This window comes from Lepisma saccharinum, chromosome 12, assembly GCF_977018435.1.
Source record: "Lepisma saccharinum chromosome 12, izLepSacc3.1, whole genome shotgun sequence".
Classification (NCBI taxonomy): domain Eukaryota; kingdom Metazoa; phylum Arthropoda; class Insecta; order Zygentoma; family Lepismatidae; genus Lepisma; species Lepisma saccharinum.
In genome coordinates, this window is record NC_139240.1 from 70,836,251 (window position 1) to 70,849,735 (window position 13,485).

At 38.3% G+C, this 13,485-nt stretch overlaps 1 protein-coding gene across 3 annotated transcripts in view; it reads right to left on the reverse strand.

Annotated features, from left to right (window-relative positions):
• Window positions 1-13,485, reverse strand: part of LOC145996207 (uncharacterized) — a 258,493-nt gene that overhangs the window by 68,478 nt on the left and 176,530 nt on the right. The window lies entirely within an intron of this gene.

Consider the following 13,485-nt stretch of genomic DNA (forward strand, 5'->3'; position numbering starts at 1 on the left):
CGCTACCAAACTCAATGGTGAAATTTATTTTGATTCAGTCGTTGCTCAAAAAGAAAATAGAGGTTTCTGCTAGAACATTAAGGTCACATCTGATGATGTCATTGTTCACTGCCTGAATGGAATTTCTTGCCTTAGGGTTTTTACTGATGGAACAAGGCGCTTCCATTCTTATTCAATATTTTCATTGTAAAGCAACGGGTATAGATATCAAAGGTATTGAACTAGAAACTACCCTGGATTAAACGGTAATGCCATTCCAGGTCATAATGAGAGAGTATTTTCGTTAACATCAGCACAACGGAGCCATGGGAGAATTTTTTTTCTTTCAAAAATCTAAAAATTTGATACTGGGGTTCAGTATAATTTCAGAGTTTGACTGTTCAGTCTCTCATAAATATATTCTGATTAAACGTAAAATATTTGATAAAAATTGACTTCTCTGAGAAGTTAAAACATGTAGTAAGAAATTCATTGTTTAGTATTGATTAAAAGTTTGAAATTTTTTCACTTTAAGAATTCATTAAGAAATCATATTTTCTTAAAAGCTGAAAATTTTAAGTGTCCTACATTTTGACTTAAAGTCCTACATTTTTCGACATTATGTCCTACATTTCCTTACAGCGATCTGGATCTTAATTGTAACATAAGATCTAATCGCTGAATTTCTGTATGTTTTGTTTTGTTTTGTTCATTGAATTTTGGTTTTCATTCAGCTTGTAAGGTTATATCCAACAGTTTAGCTTCATTTATTATTGTATTGTCTCTGTGTTCCCTTTGCTTCTATAATCTAATAATTAATTTCTTCTCACAATTGTTTTTAAATGTAAAATGTATATTGCGTCATTCATATCTGTTGTTAATTTTCTTAGTTATGTTCTTGTTTATGTAATGGTGTCATCCCATATTGAACACTGTAATTGGGCATGCGCCTGTTGTGTTTCAATTAAATTAAATAAATAAATAAATAAACCCTACCTTATCTACTATCACTATGAACTATATAGCATAGTCACGTTCAGTCGTTCATATCTGACTACAGAACGGTTTATATTAAGAGGCTTTAACCTAATCACAAACACACTAAAGTACGCAGGATTTCTTTTAGTGATGGGCTGGAACTGTACAGGTGGATAGTACAAACCTGATTTCTTGGGGGGAGGGCGGCATATTCAATAAGCCCTTTCTTATATTAAAAACTTTCCACTCTCAAAAATGGCAATCAGGGGTGATTTTGAGGGAGATACGAATTTACCACTGGATTTTCCCGAGTTCTTCACCGTTTTTATTTCAACATTTCGGAGGGGGCTGAAGCCCCATCAGGCCCCTCTGCGTACGCCAGTGCAGAAACATATAGGGACGACACGAGCCGAGCCCCATAGCGGATTATGCTCGCTGTGGTAGGGTTGTTGAAGGTCCAGAAATTTTAAATAAATTCAATTCCGGTCCGGGAGAGGAAAATCAGGAAGCGTCTGGACCTTAATGAACCTTTTTATCTGTAAAGTATTTCAATTCGGTCCATGAATCCATTTTCCGGATCAATTTAAATACGGTCGAGGACTTTTTTTTTTCCGGGTCAGTTTAAACAGTGTTCAAGTTCCGCATAGAAATGAAACAATACGCAACATGGACGGAATTTAAATTTGGCGAAACAACTGTTCCGGTCCTGCATCGGAACCCAATATAACCCATTAAGAATTTATGGGTTTCTAGACCTTTTACAACCCTAGCTGTGGGTCTAGACGCCAGAGCCTCGCTAGTCTGCAAAATGCTGTCCAGGATATACTACGTGGAAGAGAGGTTGACATTTGGGCCATGAATGATTGATTGATAGATTGATTTGTTGTTTTAAGTCCACTTTATGCACAGTAAGGCTAATCGGGACTGGACCTACAGTTTTAAGTGGGATCCGAACCACTATGTGCCTCCACCGGGAATCGAACCCGGGACCCCTTGATTACAAGGCGACGACGCTACCACTGCGCCATCGGGGAGGCGTTTGAGCCATGAGAAGGACCACCCTTACACTCAGAGGAAGTACATATATAAACAACATTTTTTAGTGTTGAAACATCCATTTCAATTTTATTTAAAATTAACATCCTTTTTGGTCGTTGACAAATTTTCGGGGAGAGTCCGGGGCCCCCGAACCAACCCCCCCTCCCACCCCACCTTTTTAATAAGTTCTGAACTATCGTCGTGGTGCATTTTGTTCGTTCAAGCAATCTTACAGTTTGAAGCGCGAATTAACATGGACGTTCTTTGCAAATGTCCATTTATAAGTTTCATCGTCGTCGCGATCACACAAAAGTGGCAGACAAAGCGACGCTAAACAACAAAAATTCTAAGGTGCTGAGGGTAGAGATCGTTTCTGATATTTTACTACCAGTGGCGGTGATTAGGGGGAGCCTCCCCGCCCTATGGCCTCTTAATGCTAACCTTGTCTTCCAAGAGAATGTAAACCGTCCTTGCCCCCAGTTTTGGCACCCAATCGCCGCAACTGCTTACCACAATTTCTAATTCGACAGTGAGTGTGTGTGTGTGTGTTTTTAAGTCTAGTTTATGCACAGTAAGGATAATCGGGACTGGGCCTACAGTTTCAGGTGGGATACGAACCACTTGTGTGCCTGCACAGGGTATCGAACCCGAGGCCAAGGTTGTTAATGATCCAAGAACCAATAAATTATAATAGGTTCCGTAACAGGACCGGAACCTTGTCTCTGGCACAATTCGGTCCAAGTATTGATGCAAAAAAAGTTCCTGAATCGAATTTCAATTGATCCGAAAAAAGGTTCCTGGACCGAATTGAAATACATTATATAAAAAATGTTCTATACGGCCCAGATCCCATTTATGCTTACTGACTTTCTCTCCTGGACCGGAACTGAATATACTTAAAATTCCTGAAACTTTAACAACCTTGCCGGGTACTCCTTGATTACAAGGCGACAACGTGACCACTCTGCCATCCAGGAGGCTTTGTAATTCAGCTGTTTGTTTTTTACGCGCTGCTCACGTGCAGAATGTTGTGACGCTCTACAATGCCGCACGCAAACATGAATACGTAATACGTGCCCCTGCTCTAAGAGGCGTAATATTTATACCAAAAACATATTTTCTTATTTCGCGAAATAAAATTCTCAGGGATTATTTTTACGCGCTGTGCAGGAGAGATTTTCCTGCGACAGGAAAACGCCGTACGAAAGTATTCAATCTACATTCAACTCAGTAGGTCACATGACCTCCCGAGAGCGGACAGACTGCACCAGTAAACAGAAACCGCATTGCTTGCTGGCGAATACGTTGCCTAGCAACGCGGAGGAAAAACTCGTATTGATCCCCGGAGACGAGCTGAGCAGGGCCGGGCAGAAATCAATATGAACGCGGGGGAACGAAGGGGCAAAGTGACACGAACGAGCGAACGTACCGCTGTTGCCACACTGCTCAATAAAACTTGAGTCACGCACAACTTTGGGATATTCGATAACTGCACGTCATCGTCGCTTTATTCTTCTCCCCTTCCCCCCTCCCCCTTTTGCACAAGGCCAACTGCGCATCCCGGGCCGGGGTACGTGTGCACAAGAGTACACGCGGCAACTCCAGCATGACGGTTATATGAACGTTCAGATGCGAGCACTGGTTGGCGCTTCTGCGATGTAAACACAGCGACCAAGAGCGTGCCGATCGTGGGTTTTGGGGGGTTCAGCCCCTTAAATATATTCGAAACGGTAGTACTGTATATAAAACCGGATAAGTTAGCTTTGTTCTTAAATTCAGTCGCAATTTAAATATCAATTTCTTGCCACAGTCTCGTCGTGTCTTGTAAAGAACCAAATGCTTTATTGAAATCTAAACTCACACAAGTAATATAGCTCAGTTATCATTCAAAGTCTAAAGTAATATGCCGTGCAAATCAGTGGCGTGCCCAAGGGGGTTGGTGCGAGTCATAGGACTGATTACTGAAAGAAGTATAGATGCACCTTTCGAAATTCCTGGGCACACTACTGGTACAAATCACGCAGAAAGTGTCATCATAGTTTTAAACGTCTTGCAGTTCGCTACGTACACCTCCAATTGGGTAATACTCAATCCACACCTCATTTTCAATCTCGCCAGCAAAGTTAACCAGCCTGAGAACATGGTACAGTCAACGGCAAAGATAATTGTAGGCAAATTGTCCATCGTTATTTTCATGACTTTTTATTCTACATCCTGTGTTGTTTTAAGGAATGAAATTATGTTGGCGCGAAACAGGTATTGCCCTCTGCTTATTGACGTCTTTATTTCAATTTATTATCATCATATTATGCAATACAGACCGAATGAAAATGGTGATGGACAATTCGCCATCTGTTTCTTTTGCCGTTGGGTGTACCTTACATAACTGGAGTATTCACACTGCAATGCTCTGGAGCAGTGGCTCTAAATCTGTGACCCGCGTGTCCCTAGGGGGTCCGCGGAAGCATGAAGAAAAGTTATATACAGGGCTCGGATTTTTAGGTGCTAAAAATATGGAAAATATTTACATTTTATGTACTTAAAAATGGAAAATATGCATTTTTATGTGCTAAAAATGTCGACAATTTCTGCTTAAAACAGCTACTCACCAGATGAAATTAGCATGTTTTGGTGAATAATTTTGAATTACAATACACCACGACTGTCATAATTAAATTGTCCATTACAAGGGACTGACGATTGTCCTGAAACAGTGCCGTATACTGCGAAAATGTTCGTTCCAGGAAGTGAACCTCGCATACTTAAGGCATGATATTTCACTCACACTTAAATATCCAATATTTTCTTCCTGTTCACTGTCCAATACATTTGAAATGTTACACAATGATTTCTTTCTGGGGGGGGGGGGAAGTAAATATGAAATTTTATGTGGAATTTCTGTGACAAAATATGCATTTTATGCATTTATGAGCGAACATTAAGAAATATGTATTCACAAAAAAAATTGGAAAATATGAGTTTTTATGTGAAATAAAATTTGGTATATAGGCTCCAGTTACCATGATCGGAATTTGTAACTCACTTACGAAATCATATATAGTCGCAGAAAAAATATTTATTTACCTAAAAATCCGATACCTAGTTATAAACATTTCCACTTGTAGTGGAGACTGTCACTTAGTACATAAAGATTTTAAAATGTTTCAGGGATAGCTGGAGGGAAAAACGAGAAAATATTTCTATTGTTTTCAATCCACTGTTCATAATAAAATAAAAAGTTATTTATATAAAAATCGTATATTATAAAACTTCAACGTAATATAATTATTCATAAAAAAAACATGAGTATTGTAATGCACTTTATCACGCAGTGCACCATTACTGCATTGTTGCAGGCTACCGAGGCTCTGGCGTCTGGAATCGCATCCACTATAATCCTCTGTGGGGTTTCTGTTGTGTTCTGTCCATATACGTCTCTGACTGTTCTTTCATCAATTTCACCATCCATTCATCATCATCAGTGTATTGGCCAAAAGTGGCAGTGACGGCAAGTTTAAACCGATGCTTGATGCACTTAAGTCCTCTTTATGCACAGAAAGGCTAATCGGGACTGGACCTACAGTTTAGAGTAGGATCCGAACCAGTATGTGCCTCCACCGGGTATCGAACCCGGGACCCCTCGATTACAAGGCGAGGACGTTACCACAATACCATCGGAGAGGCAAGTTAAGGTCTGGGGTCCACAACAACAACAATATATATTTAAGGAGGAAATGAAAGGTGAAGATCCGCTGCCCATAAATAGAAGTATTCGAGTTGTACTGGTAAAACCTGAACCTCCAAATTATCCTCAGCCCACCCACATGGACGACCGCAGGATTTTCTCCAGGGAGGGGCAAGGAAGGTATTTTTCCCAGGGGGGGAACAAGGCACATTTTCCCATAATAGTGTTGTTTTCTCAAAAAACATTGCTTAAATTTGAATTTACTATGTTCGTGCAATAATTAACACATATTATTGTGGCTGAAATGAAATTATGTGTGTGAAATATATAATTTTTGGTTGACTTTCATTTTCCAGGGGGGCACGGCACCCACTTGCCCCCCCCCCCTCTCCGGACGCCCATGCCCACCCACCCCCAGGCACTGAGAGACTGACGTCGTCCTTGCTTTTGCCCACGGAAAGCTGTCCCTCGTTACACTTAACTGTGCCTGTACTTCAAAATGGAACAATTTTTGCCTCTAATAATTGAAAACCCTACATTCGTGCATATATAGTTGAAGTCCTGATTCGAACGACAGTTTTTTTTTCTTCTGAAGAGTGCTGTTGTCACTTTTACGTGCAGTGTTTAGACAGTCATTCATTCTCTGTGGCGTTACACTCCCAAGGTCTCCACCTTGTATGAAAAAAATAGCACAACACAATAACACACGCTAGCAAAGATAAGCGCAACTTCACGTTATGAAATCTCTAAAGAAACTGAATGACAACTGTCAGCTCCTAAAACGGACGCTATTGGTGGGAAAGGTTTGAGGGGAGGATATACTGGGCTCCAGGCGCACGTGACGGATGGTTGTTTGCTCCTGTAACAGAGGGAACTGATCTTTCGGAACTTTCTTTGCAGAAAAGTGGCGTTCGAATCAGGACTTCAACTTTACCAATGAACGCAACCTGTGACGTAGCTCAGGGTGGATTCGCCTTACAGTGTGCCTCCCCTTTCAACCGCAGCGTATAGCGTGTGCAAACGTCATATTGTGCAGTTGACACGATTCTGGTAGTGCCATGACCAGCACATGATACCTTACATAGCAATGTAGAGTAGGCACTCATTACTCATAGTAGTGCTATGCTCAATCACGTGAGAATGCAGTGATAGGAGAAAGATGATTCGCAATTAGGTTAGGATTGTGGTGACTGCATTTTCTCTCTGGTAATCCAGAAACGTACCTGCTTTAGCATTTACTTGTAACTAATCAAAGCTTTTAAGACGAATGTGTTAGGGAATTTTGTGCAATTTTCTAACAATTTTTGGGTCATTTCCTTACTTGTGGAGCTTAAATATTTTTACACTTAACAATGTTTTAAAATATTGAAACAGTGTGCTAGTTCACGGGTTTATTCAGAATTTTCCGTTGAGGGGGGGGGGGGGTTAAGCACAAATTACGGTCATACATTGGGTCTTTGTGAAAAATTTGGGTGAGTGGATAATTCCCTGTGCTAAATGACAACTGTTGGTGTAGAAAATATTTCTAACAGACTGCAAACTCAAACACTGAACTCGATGATAAAGCTAGATGCAGAATTGTTTCGTTTTTTTAAAAAAATACATTTAGGTTATAAATTATGACTTACGAGTTTCCTGTCCAAATTCTTTATTTCTAGTTTATGATTGATTGATTGAGTCGCTTTATTTTACTTCTCTTTTTGTGCCACTTTTGGCTAATTTGCGAAGATGGGAATGAGTGATGAAAATTGATGAATGTATACTCACAAACATCCACGCCCAGGCCAGGATTCAAATCCGGGATCCTTGGCGTCGTAGCGCGATGTGCTAACCACTTCGCCACGGGGCCCGGTTATTTCTAGCTTATTTAATGAAAGGACAAAGCTATTTTAAAGTCATAAATGCCTTCTTTTAGGGCATTTTTGGCAATTTCCTGGTCAATATAATCTCAGCCCTATCCATAATATAGAGTAATAATGATATGTCAGTCCATTGTATGCTCAGATGTGCCCTATTGGACTGGACCTACAGTTTAACGTGGGATCCGAAGCACTGTGCAATGTGCCTCCATCGTTGCGGATTTGCAATAATGAAACTTCGGAATGGAATTATACGTTATTGGCGAGAGTTCTGAAACATTCTGCCCCGGTGCAACACTATTAAATGTTATATGGCTTAAAGCTGCGATCAAAATCACCGAAGTAAGTGTTGCAAATGTGGAAACCCTACGTACTTCACTTATAATTGGCGCTCAATTCACAATGGCCACTGCTATTGATAAACGAAAATGGTGTAATATTCCAGACTTGTTGGCGAACAAATTTAATAACTTGATACATGCATGCCACACTTCGACACTGAAGTATTAATGAGCTTGCAAAATGAGTAATGAGTGCCGCTATCACATAAATGGTTCCTGGGTTCGATTCCCAACGAGGGAACATTTCACTGCCTCCCGTATCATTCTAAGCTGTAGGTCAAGGGGAAGGCAATTATTTATATATATATATATATATAAGTTGTGTCTAGTCTACAGGCCGCAGTTTCTTCTTCACTTCCTTTCTACCGAGTGATCAAAAAGTCACGCAACCCATGGAGGGACTATTAAAAGATGTTGGAAATGGCCACCATTCAGTTCCTCACACATGTGCACCCTTTTGATCACGTTCCTGAAGACCCTCTGGAGTGTATCACATGAAATGTTGCCCGACCCTGTGGCCGAGTGGTTAGCACATCGCGCTGCGACGCCAAGGGTCCCGGGTTCGAATCCCGGTCGGGTATGGTTGTTTGTGAATGTCCATTTTCATCCATTTCATCACTCATCCCCATCTTCGCAAATTAGCCAAGAGGCACAAAACGCGAAGTAAAATAAACTAAATCAATCAATCAATCAACATGAAATGTTGTCCACAGTACGTTGAATATTCGTCTTCAGTTCATCCAAAGTGTGTGGATGCGTTACGTAGGCCGCAGACTTCAGAAATCCCCAGAGGAAAAAGTCCGGCGGAGTGAGATCGGGAGACCTGGGCGGCCATAGTGGCTTCGTAATGATGCGCCCAGGTAACACAGATTCAAACAAATGTTACATGGGTTGCGTGACTTTTTGATCACTCGTATTATTGGGTGTCTAACATCACATTTTGCATTCTTGATCACGTTTTTCCCTACAGACGACTTGAACTCAGGGTTTAACATTCGGAATGGAACGTAATGACTGTATTTTGATTATGTAATGGCAATATATACTATTCTCTATCAAGGCTCGGCTGGACTTCGACGGCCATCTTCGAAATCCGAAGCCTGGAATATTACACCTGCACGTGACTACCTAAGCCTATTGAACTATTTATTGTCAATATCTAGACAACAGCGAACCTAAACCACACGAAGATTCGCGGGAATGATCTAGAAGGAATTCTAAGTGTTCCCCTGTGCATAGCACCACGCCATGAAGGCGTATAGGGGGTGTGGGGGTAACGCCCCACACTTTCTTGATCCGGTCGTGATCCGGTTGTGATCAGCATCACGCCCCTGACCGCCTTTACCCATTACCTTCTCTATCTGAAAGCCTGATGGCTTGCTCTGGTCACGTGACTAAGCGTCAGCAACTGGAGGCGAGATAGCCGCCATGTTTGATTTGCTTTTTGGGAATCAATGTTGGACCTTTTTAGTGAATGTGGAATTGTAATGAATATTTATGAACTGTATTCGAGTTTACATGACGTATAAATATGCTTAAATGTACAAAAGGTATGGTGTATAAGTGTTTGACGTATAAATATGCTTAAATGTACAAAAGGTATGGTGTATAAGTGTTGTGTGCTCAATTGCAGGGGCAATTATGATGGAAAAGGTAAGAGTAAAGTTCACATTTCTTCAAGATGTTGCCGAAAATAAGAAATGTGTAGGGAAATTCCACGTGATTCCTACGAAAAAATGCAAGTCAAGTAACAAAGGTTTCATCCTCATAAATAAAAAACAGAAATAGTTCATGATGTAAAGATTTCATGTGTTCAGAATAGGCATCTAATGCGAGTATACTCTTTGATTTGGTCAATTTTAATCTCTAGTCAATAAGTTTTTTCTAGAAATATCAAATAATTTATGTAAATCTGAATTACAACGTAAATATGCGTTGTTTCTTATGATTGCAAAATAATTTGTTTCAAGATTTAGTCAACGTTTAAAATATTACGGTCATATCTACCAAAGCAGTTTGTTAGTGTAACTGTTATGCAAGCATTCGATAAAATATTCATATAATATATACAAATTTTCAGTTTCAAAGTATGCTTAACGAAAGAAAACTTTACAACTGGGCCAAATTGATACATGTGTACATTTACGTTCGTATTTTACTCCGCTTTTATGCTTCTTTAGGCTAATCGAAGGCTAAGGGAAGATACGAATATGTTATGAATTCAAATACAAGGGTACGATATGTAACAAGAACTTTGATGAAATATTCGTGTGTAAAATTATCCAAGATTATATTACTTATGTTTGAAACACAAATGTTCTCACGCAGAAAGCATTTTATTACCTAGCTATGTTAATATGAACTACAAGTGTAATACATTTTATAAAATTGTTTCGTGTGAACTGTTATTCTATATTTTGTCTTTGTGAAGCTTCGATGTTCGTAATTTTGATTATTAAATCAGTGTTAACGTTTCATAATTCACTAACATTCTTCACGATTTTATTAACAGAGTGTAAACACAGTGTAAGGAAATATTCCAAATGTTCATTTTCCAAATGAATCGAAATATTAATGTTTTTTTTTTTCAATAAAAATGTTGAAAATCTGTCACACATCCTACTAACGACAATGAAAATATTCAATTTGTTTATTATATTTCGTTCAATAAAGTCAAAAGGGTCGAAATTACAATGTGACAAGTGATTTAGGTTTAGTCTTTATTCTTTATTCACATAAATGTAACATTGCCCTTGTACCAATTTCTTTGCACATTTGCTGAGAGGTTATAGAAATTAAGTTTTTGTATTGAGATTGTATAGCTACACAGAATAACTGCATTATCTGGTTGATTAATTTTGGGTAAAGTTTACGGTCGACCTAACATGCGGGATTTTGATTTAATCCATTGATTTTTACATACAAAAGTTCATACAAAAGCTGTAACGAGTTTTACTGTAGCTGACAAATATTCCGGATAATATTTTTCAAAGAAATACAATGTTTAATTTTTTCCGCCAGGAAGGTTCTAACGGTTTTCAACTCTTTCTTTGTGCTATGGTAGGAATTTTTGATATGGCCATAGTGACTTCCTGAATGAAAATTTTAGTGTAAATATTCAATATTCTACTATTTTCATCGGGAGGGTAAATGTCAAAATTTAACATCATAAAAGAAATAAATATACCTTAATTCTCTACAATAAAAATACGATAATGGGTTTACACAACCGTTAGGACGATCGCCTACAGATGATGACCTGTTGACTGAGCGCTGCGGCCTGAACCTTAAGATGGTCTTGCTTTACCCCCTAGGGTTTCCCCCAGGTACCCATGTTATTCGACGCTGGGTAGGCGCCGGGGCCGCTTCCACCGTTAGAAAAGTTCCCGGATTTGAACCGGCCGGGGATCGAACCCGGGACCTTGAACATGGTAGTCAGACGCGTTACCGACTGAGCCACCGCGGCCACTGAAGGAATTCTAAGTAGGGGTAATATTCTAGAATTTCAAATATTGTAGCGGTTTTTCGAAATAAGAGGAATTTCGAAAATAGCTGCCCTGGCGTAGGTTAAAGATCCAGCCGACCTTTTTGCTAACCCCATAAAAAAACAATTTCGTAGACTTTACTAAAATTGCTAATTTTGACCAAATTATTCGGTAACTAAAGAAATGTGCACGGTTACTGAAATAATTTGGTTCTGGTTTGTCGCCGATTTAAACAACAAACACTTCGTTCTGTGTGTATCTAACTTACATATCCAAACTCATAATACCACTCTCCTTGAAAAAGGTCCTAAATTCGTAGGTATCCACCTGTATAATAAATGACCTAATCACATGAAAACAATGGAATCAAGTACCCAATTTAAGAGGGAATTAACAAAATTCTTATTATGACATTGTTTTTATTCAATAAATGAATTTCTAAATTTGTAAATATTAAATTACATAAATTGTCAACAAAGAGTGTTCGGTTGTACAGAAAATGGAATTATACTATTTATATTATCATGTACGAAGTATTCACTATATGCTATTATTGTGCCTAAATGATCATTAATCGGTTCTGTATATATATTGCATTCTTCCATGTTGTATAAGTTCACATATTTACTTTTACATTTTATTTTTACACTAAAAAATTTTCTTCGCTTATTATTGTGCTCGCCTTAAATATTGTATGTAATTTCACTCCTTCATGTAGACGTTCTTCAAACCATTGCTGTAATACTTGTCTGTAATTGTATTAATATTTTATTAGTGTATTTGGATTTCCTTCATGTAGTAGTTCTTAAAATCATTACTGTAATCCTTGTCTAAAATTGTATTAATATTTTATTACTGTATGTATTGTTATATGACGATTTCTATACCTATGGACATGGGTCAACGGAAATAAAGAATATGAATCTTTGTTTATAAATTATGTATAATTAATTGTAAGAGGGCAGAAATGGCAGACGTCATCATTATTTTCATCTAATCACCACTCATCCTTATCTATTTTCTCCATCTTTTTCCTGTTTCTATAAAATTTTACACCCACAGATTAGTTAAGAGACCAGAAAAGAATAGAAAAGAAAGGCAGTTGTGAGGGTTTTTCATCTCTCTTCCTAGTTAAAAAAAGGACATTCTCTTGCTTTCTCCATCCCTCTACCTTTTTTTTTCGAGGGAAAGGAAGCGTTGATAAAGAATATTTTTAGCACACATTCTCTTTTTTCCCCGTTTTTATTTTGCTTTTTCCGGCCTTTTAGGTTGTTTTTCAGTGTTTCTTGCAGTTTTGGTGAATTTTTAAAATCATTTTCAGGTTTCGTTTCCTACTTCCCTGTTGTTTTGTGAAGTTTACATGCATTTGCTAACGTAGCTAAGATGTTAAAATTTCCTAACATGGTATTTTTAGCGAGTACGCGCAATTAATCGAAATTATGGTTAATGCAAAAGCACGGTATTAATATCACTGACTTTTTTGGCAATGGATTAAATAATTAATTGTGGTATAAAATTATTTTTTCTTCAGAAAACATGAAACACTTCGAGTAAAGCCTACTTTCAGGTTTCCTTGCTGGCCACTATTATGGTTTTAATATGTGTTTTTTTTAAAGTAAAATTAGTAACATTTGAAAAATCCTAGTCTGATGTATGCAAAACACAACTGTATTTTCAGATGTTTTCCGATTACTGCAACGTGTAAGGCCAACTCTGAAAGAAGGTGAATGACACACAGGAAAACCTTGTGGCGTATTTATATATATAAAAGGTGGTTAACAAACAACTTGTTTTATCGAATTTTTCAATCTCCTGTAATTTGGTTTATTTTACTACGCTTTTCTGCCACTTTTGGCTAATCGCGAAGATGAGGATGTGATGATATGATGACATTGATGAAGGGACACTCACAAACACCCATGCCGGGATTCCAAACCGGGACCTCTAGCGTCGTAGCGCACTGTGCTAACCACTACGCCACTGACGCCGGCTGTGTAATTTATGAAATATTATAAAATATTTTTTGGACATTTTTTTAAAAATTTTTAGGCCATTTTATAATACTATTAAGGTCATTCTACAGATCATTTTTATTTATTTATTATTTTTTTTTTAGGTCC